Genomic DNA, 16,001 nt, shown 5'->3' on the forward strand with positions numbered 1-16,001 from the left:
GCTTATAGCTCTCCAATGTCATCAAAATGATTTTTAAAATTTATTCAGCATTTCAAGTTGTATTTCCTGAGTAGACTTCTAAAAGCATAATTTCTTGGTCAAAGTTACAAACATTTTAAAACTCTAAAACATTTTTGCCCTATTGCCTCCAGAAATATTTGGCTATCTATAGTCTAATAATTAGGCTTGGTTTTAAGTGACTATCAATAACTTTACTTTTTTTAATTTGAGAAAAACATGAAAATATTTTTATCCTGGAAAATATTTTTCTCCATCCATCCAGCCATAAAATTTTATTAATGGAATTTTTACTTTATTCTTCACATACAGCAAAAGCTCTCTTTGGGCCTGATTCAAAATATATTAAACTTCACTCATAAAGATATTTTATTCCTAGGAACATGTTTCCATTTATATCAAACAGGGAGTTCCCATGAAATTCATGTTGTAAACTTAAATGCAATTGCTTCAGTAATTGCTGAAATAAAGGTCTGGTAGGCAAAGCCTAGGAAGCAGAAAAGTAACTTAAAGTTTTGCACATGGTCCGACATTTCAAACATACATGGGTGGCATGACACTTTCCACGCGTCTTCTGTTGCCACCCATTAGGAATGCACCTAATTGAACATGTTAATAAGAGTCCGTACGGCTTGATTCAGCTCAGGAGAGGTAGAAAAACTCAAGTTCTGTGCTTTGTAATGACAGAAACAAATGCTGTAGCCTCATAAGAAAGCTACAAGAATATGAGGTGGTTTAGGGTACCTCAACCAGAGAGGCTAACTTCAAATTACCAGACACATCTATTATGAAGTGTTGAAAGGAAAAAGAAAAACAAATAATAAAGTTACAAAATAAAGTTTATTTTATCAAAATTAAAACGGCTTCCTTCCCTCCACTTCAGAGTAACCTTGAGATGGAACAGTCTGAGGATTACATTGCTATAATCCCTTAGCAGTTAGTTCCACAGCAGGAGGTGCCTGCTACAGACAAAATTATAGGGTTAGGAATGTTCACAATTCAGTGACCCGATTGGCTGACTATCCCTTAGAGCTTTAGAATCAAGTATTTATACATCTAAATGGGAGCAAAGAAAGGAAAATGCTTCATAAAGAGAGTCCCAGAGCATGTATTATTGAAATAACAGATGGAAATATTATATTTTTGAAACATTCTTTCTATAAAGAAGTCTTTTGAAGTGTGTTTTGGTAGGATAAGCTGAGCCAAAAGTGGAGCAGAGTGAGAGAAAAAAATAAGGTTTTATATTCAAATGTTTGGTGTCAGCAGAGTATAAAGTTAGCACTTCCCAAAAAAGGCATGTCCCAAAAAGCACTGCAGCACAATGTGTTTGCTCTACTTCACATAACAGTCCCAGAGAAGAAATATTTCAAAATACATTTTACCATCACTGCTCAGTTTGTGTGTGGACTCTCCCAAAACTTGACCTCTGACATCTTTGCAGAGGGTGTATGATCTCCCACCATTGAATTTTTTATGTTTCCTAAAATGACTGAAACCTAAGCTAAGACTTAGTCATTATCTTGAAAAAGCTGTTGGCTACCTCATACTTGCTGAGAGTTTGGTAAGAAGTATATTTAAATTGTAGGTTTTATGCCACATGGACAATAGTGATTGGTCATCTAGGCAGGGCTTACAGACTAAAAATGGAGACATGCAGAAGGCAAGAAAGTAGGCAGAAGGCCAGATGAAAAATTCATCACATTTTCTTTATTTTCCTGTACATGGGAGCCTGTACCCATGACAGAACCAACAATTCAGAATTATTCTGTTGTCTTTCCAGGAAAAATATCCCATTACTAAGCAATCAATTTGAAGTGCTCCATGGCCAGTCCAATTTCTCCATCATTTAGCTCTGAGGACATGGTTCAGTTATCCTGCTAGTCTCAGCTATTAGCTGGATCTGCCATATGATGATGTGATTTATTTCATGGCAACTGGTAGTCACTCTGGTTGAAAAAAGAAAAAGAATCCACAGGAACACAATGATTTTGACCTTGTATCCAGACAAGATTTATATCTGTGACAGGGATCTGAATGCAATTCCTACTTGAGTCATTCTTAGGGGAAACAAAAGGAAGACTAGCCTGGGAGAAGGACTACTGGCTGGGATGCAAGAAATGAAGGAATTGCTGGTTCTCTTTCCTTCAGTACCCTGTTAAGTCCAGGGTATTGATAGATTCACGTCAGGTGATCTAGGTATTGATAAGAGTTTGGGGATGTGGTGTTTGTATACAGGCCCTCAGCACCAAACAATAGTCAGTTGGCAAAGGGCATAAATTCAGTAACCTATGGCCTCTGAAAATTCAGAATTGAGTAACCATATGGCAACTTCTAACTTCTGCCAAAAGAAAGAAACAAGAAAGAGAAAAAGAGACAGTAACTCACTTGCAACCACCAGTGAGGCTACCTCAGAGCAAAGCAAAAAAATGCTTTAGTGATGGCTCCTTGGGTGACAGCATCTGTTCAGGGAGTTGACTCAGAGAGCCTCAGAAGCTCAGGGTTCCAGCCAGGAGCAGAAAGGACTCTTGGCAGAGCTATTTCCTGTACCTCTTTTGATCATAAAGCTCAGTTTTGGAAAGGTTCTCACCAGTCTTGTGGTTTCCTGGTCGTGCGTCAGTACATTCTGGCTGAAACACTTCCCTTCCTTCAGGCCAGCCCTCCGCCAATGGCTCCCAGTTCCATGGTTCACTCTCTTCAGCTTTGAACTAGACTCCAAGGACACTGCTGGCTGCAACATAAACCTTGAATGAGAGTTTGCAGCTGGGATGGTAGCCCTCCCCTCCTTGTGATGGGGATCCTAAAAAGAAAAAAATAAGGGCAAAACCAAAAGTCCATAGAAGCATAGAATTTTAGAATCAATGAGTAGTTAGCATACAATCTCTTTTCCAATATAGTATGCAATAGAGTCACCTGGGCAACTGGTTAAAATACAGAGATTCTTAGTCCAACCTCAGACCTTCTAAATGAGAATCTTTAAGTAGAAACTGGGAATCTGTGTTTTCAAGAATCTCCTTGGCAATTCTTACGTAGTCGCTGTATAGTATAATTTACCAAGTTTCGTAAATTAGGAAACCTAGGTACAGAAACATTAATTAACTTTGTCAAGGTAAAACAGGTGGCCTAAATCTCACGTTGTGCTCTTTCTATTGTACCACATTGTTCTTTACTCTTCTTTCTTGTGATTCTGTAATCGGGCTTGGGTCTCGTGCTTCCTAATCATGCACCCTTCCTGTGCGTGTATTTCTCTAAAAAATAACTCAGTCTGTTTATATAAGGTCACTTTCAAATCCCATTACCCTCAAACACAGGCCGTATTAGACAAATGTGTAAGCTCAGAACAGCTATTAGAAATGGTAATGTTCTTATTCATCTGTTCCTGGTGAGAAGGTATATATGATGTGACCAGGGACACTGGCAGTTTGGATAGGTCACATATGTCCTCCCCCACAAACCAAAATAAAAAGGAATTCTTCAGACACTTTAGTAAGTAATAATTATATACAGTCATTCAAAGTTTTCAGGGTTATTTATAGAACAAAGTTTCTGCTGGATGGCTTGGGTATGCTACAAAGTAGAAATGGTTAAGCAGAAGACCAAAAGATTCTCCAGTGAAAATGGGTTATTTTTCTCCAGAAACTTAATGGTATTAGAAACTGTAAATTTTGCAATGGATCAGAACCATCATAAGCTGAAAGGAGCCCTAAGGATGATATATGCTTCCTCATTCCCATGCTTACAGACCAGAGTATGAACTGTGCCAGGACTCACAGACTAGCTCAGAGAAGTCATAATACCATGTGATTAAGTACTTCATGGTATATGCATAGAGGAAACTTTTAAAATCATGCAAGAATAAAATTGTGGTTGACACTGCAACTTTTGGAGTCAGATAGATCTGAATCAAAATCCCAGATCTACTACTCACCAGTTGTGTAGACTTGAGGAAATTTTTAAATTTCTTTAAGTCTTAATTTCCTCATCTATAAAATGAAACCTGAGAGGGCTCTCAAGAATATTAAAGCATGAGAGTGGGAAGAATGTATTGGGGAGAGGGTGCTGGGTTTTGGAAGAAAACAACAGACAAAGCGAGAAATATAGGTAAACCAAAGTTATCCAAGGAGAAATACAAAGTTATCCAAGGAGTAACAAACTAAAAATATTTGTATGATAATTAACCTAAAATATCAATGTGAGTTTTGACACCAAATCCCATGAGTCCTGTGCCCACCTTAGGATATGTAAAGATTGTCAAATATGGATAACATACACGTATTATATAAGCCCCATGAAATTAGGGAGTTTTATATGTTTGTTCACTCCCATGCTTTCTGCTTAGTTATGGAATGAATGAATAGGTTGGTAGGATCTAAAAAAAGCCAAAGTCTTGATACCTCAACAAGAAAGGAGGTCAATTAATATGTAATGAATATATAAATACCTCTGAGCCTTCTGGGTGACTGCCTATCCTGTGTGCAGTTGTGTGTGCCAAGTCTCTGCCATACAGCCAAGAAATGAAGGTTAGGTTCTGTTGTAAGAACAAAGTAGATTTCCTGTTGTGTTGCTAAAATGTCTTAAACTCTGCTTCAGTACCAATGAACTTGGGGAACACCTGCTGAGATAAAAGTTCTAATATTAGTAACAAATTGCTTAATACTTGATATTATCTCAAATCAGATGCCACATCAAGAAAGCCATAAGTTTGTTCTGAACATTTCCAAAACATTGCTACAATATAATGGAGACTTGGTGAAAAGGTGTTGGAAGTAAACCGTAATTTAATAAATCCTTCTTGTATTACAGATGAAGTTCAAAGCCATTAAATTGGCAGAAAAAAAGTGAGGAGAGAAGAAGGGGGAGGTTAGTAGAAAGAAGGAATGAATGAAAGAAGGAAAAAGGAAGGAAGACCAGCAAAGAGAGTATAGTATAGGATCATGTACTTAAACAAAAGTATAAGTAAACTAAAACTTGCAGTTATTTTTTAATGTATATTCTCTTAACATATCATTGCCTTAACAAGTTAAATTAGTCACTATAAAATGAGTCAAAGTGTTGCAAAGAACAAGAGTAGTTCCCTCTTAACAGCTCATTGATATGTACCTAGTGCCTTGGTAGTGGAAGTGGTGCAGCATGCTGGTTATGAGCTCAAACTTGGGGTCATAGAGATGAAGATTGGCTCTGCCTCTCACTAGTTCTGTGACTTCAAAGAAGCCACTTATGCTGACTGAGCCTCAGTTGTTTCTGTTTTTTTGTATAAGGGATATAAGAACATATACCTCACAGATTTGTATAAAGACAGTTTTGATAATAAATCCCAAAACATGGTACACAAGGCTCACCAAATGGTAACTACCATTTTCATCATCATCACTAATATTCTTGACATCTTGAAACATCTCAATATCTGAGATCCTGAAATCTCTGTTTTATTATTTAAAAATGTATTATATGTGTTGGTATGAAAAATGGGGCTGCGAAATGTATTTATTGCTGGAGCTCTTGGGAGAAAGATCTAAAATGCTATACCCCTGTGGCAGTTGAGATGACTATACTTAGCTTTTATATGTATCCTGTGCTCACTAACTGCATGCAAGTTTTTCTATCCTTTGTATTCGACCTTCTGGTTACACACAATAGATTTTACCTTTCGCTGATGAAGCAACTAAAGCAAAGAAAAATGAAATACTTGGCCTGGGATCATAAGATGAGCCATAATTATCTTAATTCCCCAAATCCCAGTCCTGAGTTTAGCCAAACAAACTGGAGTTACCATGGGGTATAACAATGAGTCAACCACAGAGATATCTGGGACAATTTTAAGACAATCCAAATACACTTTGCATTTCTTAGTTTGTATTATACAAAAAAAAGTAAACTGAAACAGAGGAATGGAGAATACAAGGCTGTGTAGTAAAAATAGTAAGGAGTCTTTTAGGTTCTACTGTAAAAACAAAGTAGATTTGATTCATGAGCTACAGGAAGATTATTCTGCCAAAAGAGAACCAAAAGAATGAGGTAAGTTTTAGAGAAAAATGATTAACATAGTCTGTGTGGTTACTAAGGTTGTTGCATGGAGACTTAAAATATTTAAATAAAATAAGAAATTCTGAGAGGCCAGAGAGTAGAATAGAAGAATACAGAAATAGGAGTAAGGAGGCCTGGCTCTGTTCATCATGAATTGAACTGCTTTTTGGAGATCACATAGTTGCTAAAATGGGGATATCTATCCTAACCCTAAAGAATGGTTATGAAGATATAAAAACAAAATACTAGTTTTTTTAAAAACTAAAAATAATATGCACACTAGGTATTATTGAAACTTACTTATTAGGAAACATTGATCATTTCATATGACCACCCCTGTCTCTACTAGAAGAAACCCTGGAAAAAAATGTAGCCTTGAATCCTATTCTCCTTTACCCATAAGTAGACGTGTATTAAATACTAATTCTGGATATTGTAAAGGATTCAAAGACCTACAAAACATGAATTCTGCCCTTCAAAAATTTAGTTGGAGTATAAAACATAAAAGGTATATAATTACAGAAAGATAAATTATTTGATGAAGATAAATCACAGTTTGATAAATTGCTAAAAGATTTCCACAAAAGACTACCATAAAAATTTTTTCATGTTGATGAAAACTAAAATGGTTAAAGGGAGAAAAATAAAAGGAAGTTGAGTTTGTGATAAGACATGGAGGAATTAAATTGTTAAAATGAAGGTGTGGTTTTTTTATATCATAATGAAAAGTTAAACATTCATCCGATAGAAATTGAGGAAAGTCTAAGAAATATTTTAGTAAGAATGAATCTTTTGGAAGACTCATCTAGCACTGGTGGTTTGGATAAGGAATAAAAGCAAGGAGGCTCATTAGGAGACATTTGTGATCATCCAAATACAGGAACAAACACCTGAAATACAGTTATGGCTGTAGGAATTAAAATGAAACAAGTATATGAGAAATTTTTAGGGAGATTTCTTACGGAAAAAGTCTACAAAATCTGACAATTGATTCAGTGAATAAAGTAAAAATCAGGATACAAATCAGACAAAAGAGACTATGGTTTTAAACCTCGGTTCAGAAAAACATGGTCCTACCTATAGATATAGAATGTCACAAGGAGAATGTTTTGCTATTATAACACTTAAGAATAAAATTTTCAGCACAATACTTGGGGAGTAGTAATAGCTCTAAAAATTACTACTGTCAGATATACTTAGAAATGTCTCAATAAATCAAGGGTACGTTAGAGAAAATCAGAGACCTGGAAACACAGATTCCAATAGTCTGCAAATATGCTATCTACCTTGTGAACTGGGCATTATCCACTGTGACATAAGCAGACATATCAAGTTTACATGGCCTTAGAAAAGTGAATAGTTAAATTTGCTTAGGTGTTATCAAAGCCTAAGTGTTGTAGTGTCTTTCAGAGCATGTGGGATGTGTATCAATAGATTATCTCTTCTTACAGTACATTCTAAGAATGACGATGTATTCTCCCAATAATTCACAACAAAAACTTGAATAATTGTGGTCAGCAGAATAATGGTTCCTCAAAGATGTCTGTTTCCTAACCCCTGGGACCTTGAATATGCTACTTTACATTGTAAAAGGGTCTGCAAAAATGATAAATGTAAGGATCTTGTGATGGAAGATGACAGTGGATTATCCAGTTGAGCTTACTATAATCACAGGTCCTTTTAAGTGAAAGAAGACAAGATAAGTCAGAGTTAGCGAGAGATTTGAAGATGCTACACCTCTTAATTTGACGATTAAAAAAGTGGCTATAGCCAAGGAATGCAGGCAACCTGTAAAAGCAAATAAACAGATTCTCTCTCCCCTAGAACCCCTAAAAGATAGGCAGCCCTTTCAACACCTTAATATGAGTCCAGTAGGACTTTGCAGGACTTCTGACCTACAGAATTCTAAGGTAATAAATTTGTATTCTTCAAAGTCTCACTTGCTACAGAAAAAATAGGAAATTCACACAATAATATTATGTATATTTGTTGAATAATACATGTTAATTGTTGAAAATTAAAAGTCTATAAAAATAATATTTTTATTTATATGATGACCAAATTTACTTGTCTGGCACTGACAGAATAACATATACCTGATTTGTCTTCTTATAAACCACTAGAAACTCGACAAAATATAAGAAACAACTCTTTTCAGATATATGACTATATTCTCTACAAGAGAGTAGGAAAATGAAGTGAGCTCTACAATCCCCCAGCTGTCTCCTTGAAAACACTTTTGAGACCACATATGAAATTCCAGCCATCCAGAGGGAAGAGACTTTTTAGAACATCTGTACCATACAACAGAGACTCAAGAAACATTGTACCTTAGCTGTAGGACTAAACTAGCTCCAGAAGACAGGCAACTCTAGACCTGCACTGAGAAAGTTTAAAAATAAGCCTGAAAAAATTAAATGAAACCTCAATTTATCTAGCTGGCACTCAAAACAAGAGTTAACACTCTTCAAATGGAAGGAAACAAAATACACAGACTCTTCAATGTAATATTCACAGTATTTCAGCAACCAATCAAAAAATACTAAATATGCAATAGGCCAGGAATTATGACCATAACCAAAATAAAAATGAACTGATAGAAACAGATGCAGAAATGATAGAGATGGTAGAATCAGTATACAAGGATATTCAAACATCTATAATAAATAGGGTCATGAAGTTAGTAAAGCATGAACATAAGAACAAGAGAAATCAAAACTAAAGAGTGAAATTGAACTTCTAAGACTGAAGTTCATGTCAACTTCACTAGACGGGAATAGCAGCCAATTAGACATTATAGAAGAAAAGATCAATGAATTTGAAGACATAGCAAGAGAAACTATCCAAACTATAGCACACAGAGAAAAAAAAGGTAAAGAAAAAGATAAGACTCAGTGACTGTGGAACAATATCACCTAGTTTAACATACATGTAAATGGATGCCCAGGAGAAAAACTATTTGAAGACGTAAAATCAGAAGTTTCCCAATTTGATGAAAACTATAACCCATGTATCCAAAATGCCCATGCATTCAAGAAGCAAAATAAAAACAAAAAGAACCATAGGAAGTCCTATCATTATCAAATTACTGAAAATCTGTAATAAAAAGAAAATATTAAAAGCAGCCAGAAATAAAAAGACACATTAAATTCAGGGAAACAAATATAAGAATGATTAGTGACTTCTCAGAAATAAAAAAGCAAGAATACAATGAAATAGTGCCTTTAAAGTGCTGGATACAAAAAGTATCAACCTAGAAGCTAATATACAGAAAAAATAACCTTCAAACATGGAGATGACCTAAAAGTATTTAAATACAAACAAGAACTGAGATAATGTGTCACTAGAAAACATGCATTAAGAGAAATGTCACTGGAAGTTCTTCAAGGCCAAAGGAATATTAGATGGAAACTTGGATTTATAACAAAAATGAAAAGCCCTGAAAATGGCATATGTGGATAAATAGGATAAATTTTTATTTAACTGTAATTTACTTTACTTTTTAAAATCTACTGTGTAGAACAGTAACAACAATGTATTGAACGCTAATTTGTGTAAAAATATAATCTATGACAATATTAGCACAATTATGACATAATTTTATGCAAATAAAATTATATGGTAGCAAGAGTCTTACATTATACATGAAGTAGTATATTATTTGAAGGCAGACTTAAAGAAGTTAAAGGTGCTTATTATAAAACTTGAGTAGTCACTACAAAAAAAGACCACATTGGTAATAAACAAAAAAAGGAAATCGAATATTTAAATATACTCCATTAAGACCAAAAAAGCCATGAAAATGGTAACAACATATTAGCAGGAAAAATGAAGAAATATTTAGGATAGTAAACAAATATGATGAAAGGATTAAGCTTACCTGTATTGATAATTACACTCAATGTAGATGACCTAAACATCTCAATTAAAAGGCAGAGATTGTCACATTGGATAAAAAAGCAAAACATAACTCTATGTTGTCTAAAAGAAATTCACTTTAAATTTAAGAACATACAGAGGTTAAAAGTGAAAGAGTAGAAAAAGACACCACAGAAACACTCAAGAGAAATCTGATCTGGCTCTATTAATATTGGGCAAAATATAGTTCAGAACAAGGAATACAACCAGGAATAACAAGGCCATTTCATAATGATAAAAGAGCCAATTCATCCAAAAGATGTCACAATCCTAAATGTGTATGCACTTTATAATACAGCTTCAAAAATACATAAAATAAAAACTAATAAAAATGAAAGGAGAAACAGAAAAGCCCACAATTATAGTTGGATGTAAAAACACATCTCTCCTAGTGATAAAACAGGTTGACAGAAAATCAGTCTAGAAAACTTGAACACTATCAACCAATGTGACACCTAATTGATATATACCAACAATGGCAGGATAGACTTTTTTTCACATGCAAATTGGACATTTACCAAGATAGACCATATGCTGAGACATAAAACATGTCTAAACAAGTTGAATGGATTGAAATCATATGTCATATGCCCTCTGACCTCAACAAATTTAAATAAGAAACTAATAACACAAAAATGTATGAAAAATTTCCATATTCTTAGAAATTAAACAATATACTTCTCAATAACCCATGAATGAAAGAAAAACTTTTAAAGGCAAATAAGATAATTCAAGTTGTTTGAAAATGAAAACACAACATATCAAAATTTATGGGATACAGCTAAGTGATTGCCTGAAGATAAATGTACAATTTTAATGCTTATGTTAGAAAATAATATGTCAGTGATCTAAGTTTTCATTCAAAGAAGCTAGAAATCAATTAGACTATTAAGCATAAAATAGAAAAAAGAAAATAAAGGCAAGAGCAAAACTCAATGAAATAGAGAAGAAAAAAGGAGAGAAAAACCAAGTATCTAAAAGATACTTATTTTTAAAAGATCAATAAAATATAGACATCTGGCTAGATTGACCAAGAAGACAAACTTTTTAAACCATAACAGAGAAAAAAACAATGCATTTGACTTTATCAAAAAAAAAAAATTTTAAACTCTCCAAAAGAGAAAATTAGGATATTAAAATGCAATCCATAGACAGGGTTGTGGAGGGATATCTGTAATATATATATTTGATAAAAGGCTTGTATCCAAAATATATACATATAAAATTTTTGCAACTCTTTACTGAGAAAAGAAGCAACCCAATTTTTTGAAAATAGGCAAAAGATTTGACCAATTTCTTGCAAAAGAAAATGTATAAATGGTAAATTAATAGGCGGAAAGATGGTCCACATAATCTGCAATCAAGGAAATACAAAAAGCAAGCCCACAGTGAGATATTACTAGACAGGCATTTAGAATGGCTAAAAATACTTAAACTGTCAGTATTCATTGTTGTTATAAATAAAAAGTAAGGGAAATTTTTATACATTGATAATGAAAGTGTAAAATATATACACCATTTTGGAAAAGAGTTTAGCAATTTGCGTCACAGTACACTTACCGTTTGGCTCAGTGATTTCATTTATTGGTGTTTACCCATGAAAACTGAAAACATATATTCACAAAAAAAATCTGTATACAAATGCTCATAACGGCATTGTTCATGATGGTCCCAAACTGGAAACAACCTAAAGTTCCATTAACAGATAAATGGCTAAACAAATTACGAATGTTGCTTAGCCAAACGAAAAAAACAAACAAAACAAAAAAAAAAAAAAAAAAGAGAAAGAAAGCAAGCAATGAACTGCTGACATATGCAACAGCAAGGATAAGGTTCAGCAATATTAGGTTGACTGAAGAAAGTTAAAAACAAAACAGTACATACTGTTATATTGTATGTGCATTCCATTATACTGTTACATATTGCATTATATGACATCTAGAATAGACAAGACTGATACAGTGACAGAAAGAAGGTCAGTAGGTACTTTGCTGAGTAAAGGGAGGGATGCTGACAGCGAATGGGCGTAGGGGAAATTTTGGGGGTGATGAAAATATTCTATATCAATTCAAGTGATTGTTATATGAGTTTATATGTTTGCCAATACTTATTAATTGTTCACCTAATATATATGCATTTTATTGTAGGTAATTTATATGTCAATAATGCTGATTTTAAAGAAAAATCTATTTAAAAATCTATAAATCTGTCATCCAATTTTGTTACAATTATTTCTAATTTTTTCAAACTTCTAATTCATATTCAAGATTCTATTCTATGTACTATTTGATACCTGTTTCTCTACCTGTACCATTTATAAGCACTTGATGCATATCATCAATAATTATTTGCAGACATTTGCTAACTTAATGATCCCTATGACCCTTTATTATTTTAATAAAAATTTGTCTTATAGTTTGGTATTTAGATGTTCAGTTTCTCATTTTTAGAAATAATACTCCAGTCATCACCTCTACACGTAAAGCTTTGTCCACATTTCTATCAGTTCCTTGTGAAAGATTTCTAGCAAAGCAATACTGGCTTAAGTTGAAGGATCCAGGAAGAAGATATTTATATGTGGCCCCTACTTTTCTGGAATTTTACTTATAAAAATTCTGCTTAAAAGGTGACCCACAATGACAAACCAAGATTATGATTCTTATTTCAAGATGATTTGCTTGGAAGATATATTTTAATTAATTAGCCCATAAGAAATTGGGGCAAGATGGCTGGGCACAGTGGCTCACGCCTGTAATCCAAGCACTTTGCATCATTGTCAGATGCAAAGTTTGCAAATATTTTCTACTATTCTGTAGGCTGTTTGTTTAGTCTGTTGGTAGTGTCTTTTGCTGTACAGAAACTCTTTAGTTTAGTTAGGTCCCACTGTCAGTTTTTGTTTTTGTTATAATAGTTTTGTAGTTTTCATCATGAAATCTCTGCCAGGGCCTATGTCCAGATTAGTATTTCCTACATTTTCTTCCAGGGTTTATGGGTTTTAGGTTTTACTTTTAAGTCTTTAATTTATCTTGAGTGAGTTCTGTACGTAGTAAAAGAAGGGTGTCCAGTTTCAATCTCCTGCATATGGCTAGCCAGTTGTCCCAACACCCATAATTGAATGAGGAGTGCTTCCCCATTTCTTGTTATTGTCACCTTTGTCAAAGATCAGATGACTGTATTATAGATGTGCAGCTTTATTTCTGGGTTCTCTAAGCTGTTCCACTTGTCTATGTGTCTGTTTTTGTACCAGTACCATGCTGTTTTGGTTACCATAGTCTTGCAGTTTAGTTTGAAGTCAGGCAATGTGATGCCTCCAGCTTTATTCTTTTCACTTAGGGTTGCTTTGGCTATTCAGGCTTCATTTTGATTCTATATGAATTTTTGAATAGTTTTTTCTAATTCTGTGGCAAATGTTTTTGGTAGCTGGATAAGAATAGCATTAAATGTGTAGATTGCTTTAGGCAGTATGCCCATTTTAACATTATTGACTCTTCCTATCCATGAGCATGGAATGTTTTTCCATTTGTTTGTGTCATCTCTGATTTCTTTCAGCAGGTTTTTTTTTTTTTTTTTTTTTTTTTGGAGACGGAGTTGCACTCTATCGCCCAGGCTGGAGTGCAGTGATGCCATCTCGGCTCACTGCAAGCTCTGCCTCCCAGGGTCACGCCATTCTCCTGCCTCAGCCTCCTGAGTAACTGGGACTACAGGCGCCCACCACCACGCCTGGCTCATTTTTTTTTTTTTGTATTTTTAGTAGAGATGGGGTTTCACTGTGTTAGCCAGGATGATCTCAATCTCCTGACCTTGTGATCCACCCACCTTGGCCTCCCAAAGTGCTGGGATTACAGGTGTGAGCCACCGTGCCCAGCATCAGCAGTTTTTAAATTCTCATTATGGAGATCTTTCACTTCCCTTGTTAACTGTATTCCAAGGTATTTTATTACTTTTGTGGCCACTGGAATGGGATTGCATTCTTGATGTGGTTCTCAGCTTGGACACTGTTGATGTATAGAAATGCTAATGATTTTTGTACATTGATTTTGTATTCTGAAACTTTGCTAAAGTTGTTTATCAGACCTAGAAGCTTTTGGACAGAAATTACCAAGTTTCCTAGGTATGAAATCATATCATCTGCAAAGACAGTTTGACTTCTCTTCCTGTTTGGTTGCCTTTTATTTGTATCTCTTGCCTGATTGCTCTGGTTAGGATTTCCAGAACTATGTCAAGTAAGAGTGGGCATCTTTGTCTTCTTCAGATTCTCAAAGAGAATGCTTCTAGCTTTTGCCCTGTCAGTATGATGTTGGTTGTAGGCTTGTCATAGATGGCTGTTACTATTTTGACATATGTATCTTCAATGCCTAGTTTGTTGAGGGTTTTGAACATAAAGGGATGTTGAATTTTATTTAAATTCAACATTCTATTGAGATGATCATGTGCTTTTTCTTTTTAGCTGTTTATGTGATGAATCACATTTATTAATTTACATATGTTGACCCAACCTTGCATCCCAGGAATGAAGTCTACTTGATCATGGTGGATTCACTTTTTGATATGCTGCTGGATGTGGTTTGCTAGTATTTTGTTGAGAATTTTTGCATCTACATTCATCAGGGATATGGGCCTGAAGTTTTCTTTTTTTGTTGTGTCTCTGCCAGGTTGTGGTGTCAGAATGATGCTGGCTTCATAGAATGAGATAGGGAGGAGTCTATCCTACTCCAATTTTTGAAATAGTTTCAGTGGGATTGGTATCAGCTCTTCTTTATACATCTAATAGAATTCATCTATGAATCTATCTGGCCAGGGACTCTTTCTGGTTGGTAGGTTTTTTATCATGATGTAATATCTGAACTCTATTGGTCTGTCCAGGGTTTCAGTTTCTTCCTGGTTCAATCTTGGGAGGTTGTATGTGTCCAGGAATTTATCCGTTTCTTCTAGGTTTTCTAGTTTGTGTGCACAGATATGTTCATAGTAGTCTCTGAGGGTATTTTGTATTTCTGTAGGATCAGTGGGATTGTTCCCTTTGTCGTTTCTGATTGTGTTTCTCTGTATCTTCTTTTCTTCTCTATTTGTCTACTTAGAGATCTGTCAATCTTATTTATTCTTTCAAATAATCAGTTTTTTGTTTCATTATCTTTTGTATGGCTTCTTATATCTCAATTTCATTCAGCTCCGATTTTGGTTATTTCTTGTCTTCTGATAGTTTGGGAGTTGGTTTGCTCTTGTTTCTCTAGTTCTTTTAGGTGTCGTGTTAGGTTGTTAACTTGAGATCTTTCCAACTTTTTGATATGGGTATTTAGTGGTATAAACTTACCTCTTAACACTGCATTAGCTGTGTCCCAAAGATTCTAACTAATGTTGAATCTTTGTTTTTATTAGTTTCAAATAATTTCTTGATTTCTGCCTGTCTCCTTATTTATTCAAAAGTCATTCAGGAGCAGATGTTTAACTTCCATATGATTTTGAGAGATCTTCTTGGTATTGATTTTAATTGTTATTATGATTTAATAGTAATCATAATAAAATGTGATTTTATTATGTGGTTTTACACATATTATTTTATATTATTTTACACTGTGGTCTGAGAGTGTGGCTGGTATGATCTGGGTTTTTAAAAAGTTTTTTGAGAATGGCTTTATGGCTGACCATGTGGTCAATTTTAGAGTATGTGTCATGTACAGATGAGAAGAATGTATGTTCTGTTGTTTTGGTCTGGAGAGTTCCATAGATGTCTATTAGGTCCATGTGGTCAAGGGTCAAGTACAAATCTCAAATATTTTTGTTCATTTTCTGCATCGATGATCTGTCTAATACTGTCAGTGGAGTGTTGAAGTTCTCCCACCATTATTGGGTGGTTATGTAAGTCTCTTCATGGGTCTCTAAAAGCTTTTTTTTATGAATCTAGCTGCTCCAGTATTGGGTTCATATATGTTTAGGAAACTTAAGTCTTCTTGTTGAATTGAATCCGTTAGGTAATGCTCTTCTTTGTCCTTTTGGATCATTATTCATTTACTGTGTGTTTTTACTAAAATAACAACAGCAACCTTTGC

At 34.4% G+C, this 16,001-nt stretch overlaps 1 long non-coding RNA gene across 1 annotated transcript in view; it reads right to left on the reverse strand.

Moving 5' to 3' along the window:
• Positions 1 to 839: 839 nt before the first annotated feature.
• The window catches only part of LOC117074848, a 67,748-nt gene continuing 52,586 nt past the window's right edge, over positions 840 to 16,001 (reverse strand). The window contains exons 2-3 of the long non-coding RNA XR_004433736.1: positions 2,606 to 2,746; positions 840 to 1,964 (exon numbers count right to left, since the gene is read on the reverse strand). This is a non-coding gene — a long non-coding RNA (uncharacterized LOC117074848). The remainder of the gene's footprint in view (positions 1,965 to 2,605; positions 2,747 to 16,001) is intronic.

This window comes from Trachypithecus francoisi, unplaced genomic scaffold (assembly GCF_009764315.1).
Source record: "Trachypithecus francoisi isolate TF-2019V2 unplaced genomic scaffold, Tfra_2.0 Lachesis_group5, whole genome shotgun sequence".
Lineage (NCBI taxonomy): Eukaryota > Metazoa > Chordata > Mammalia > Primates > Cercopithecidae > Trachypithecus > Trachypithecus francoisi.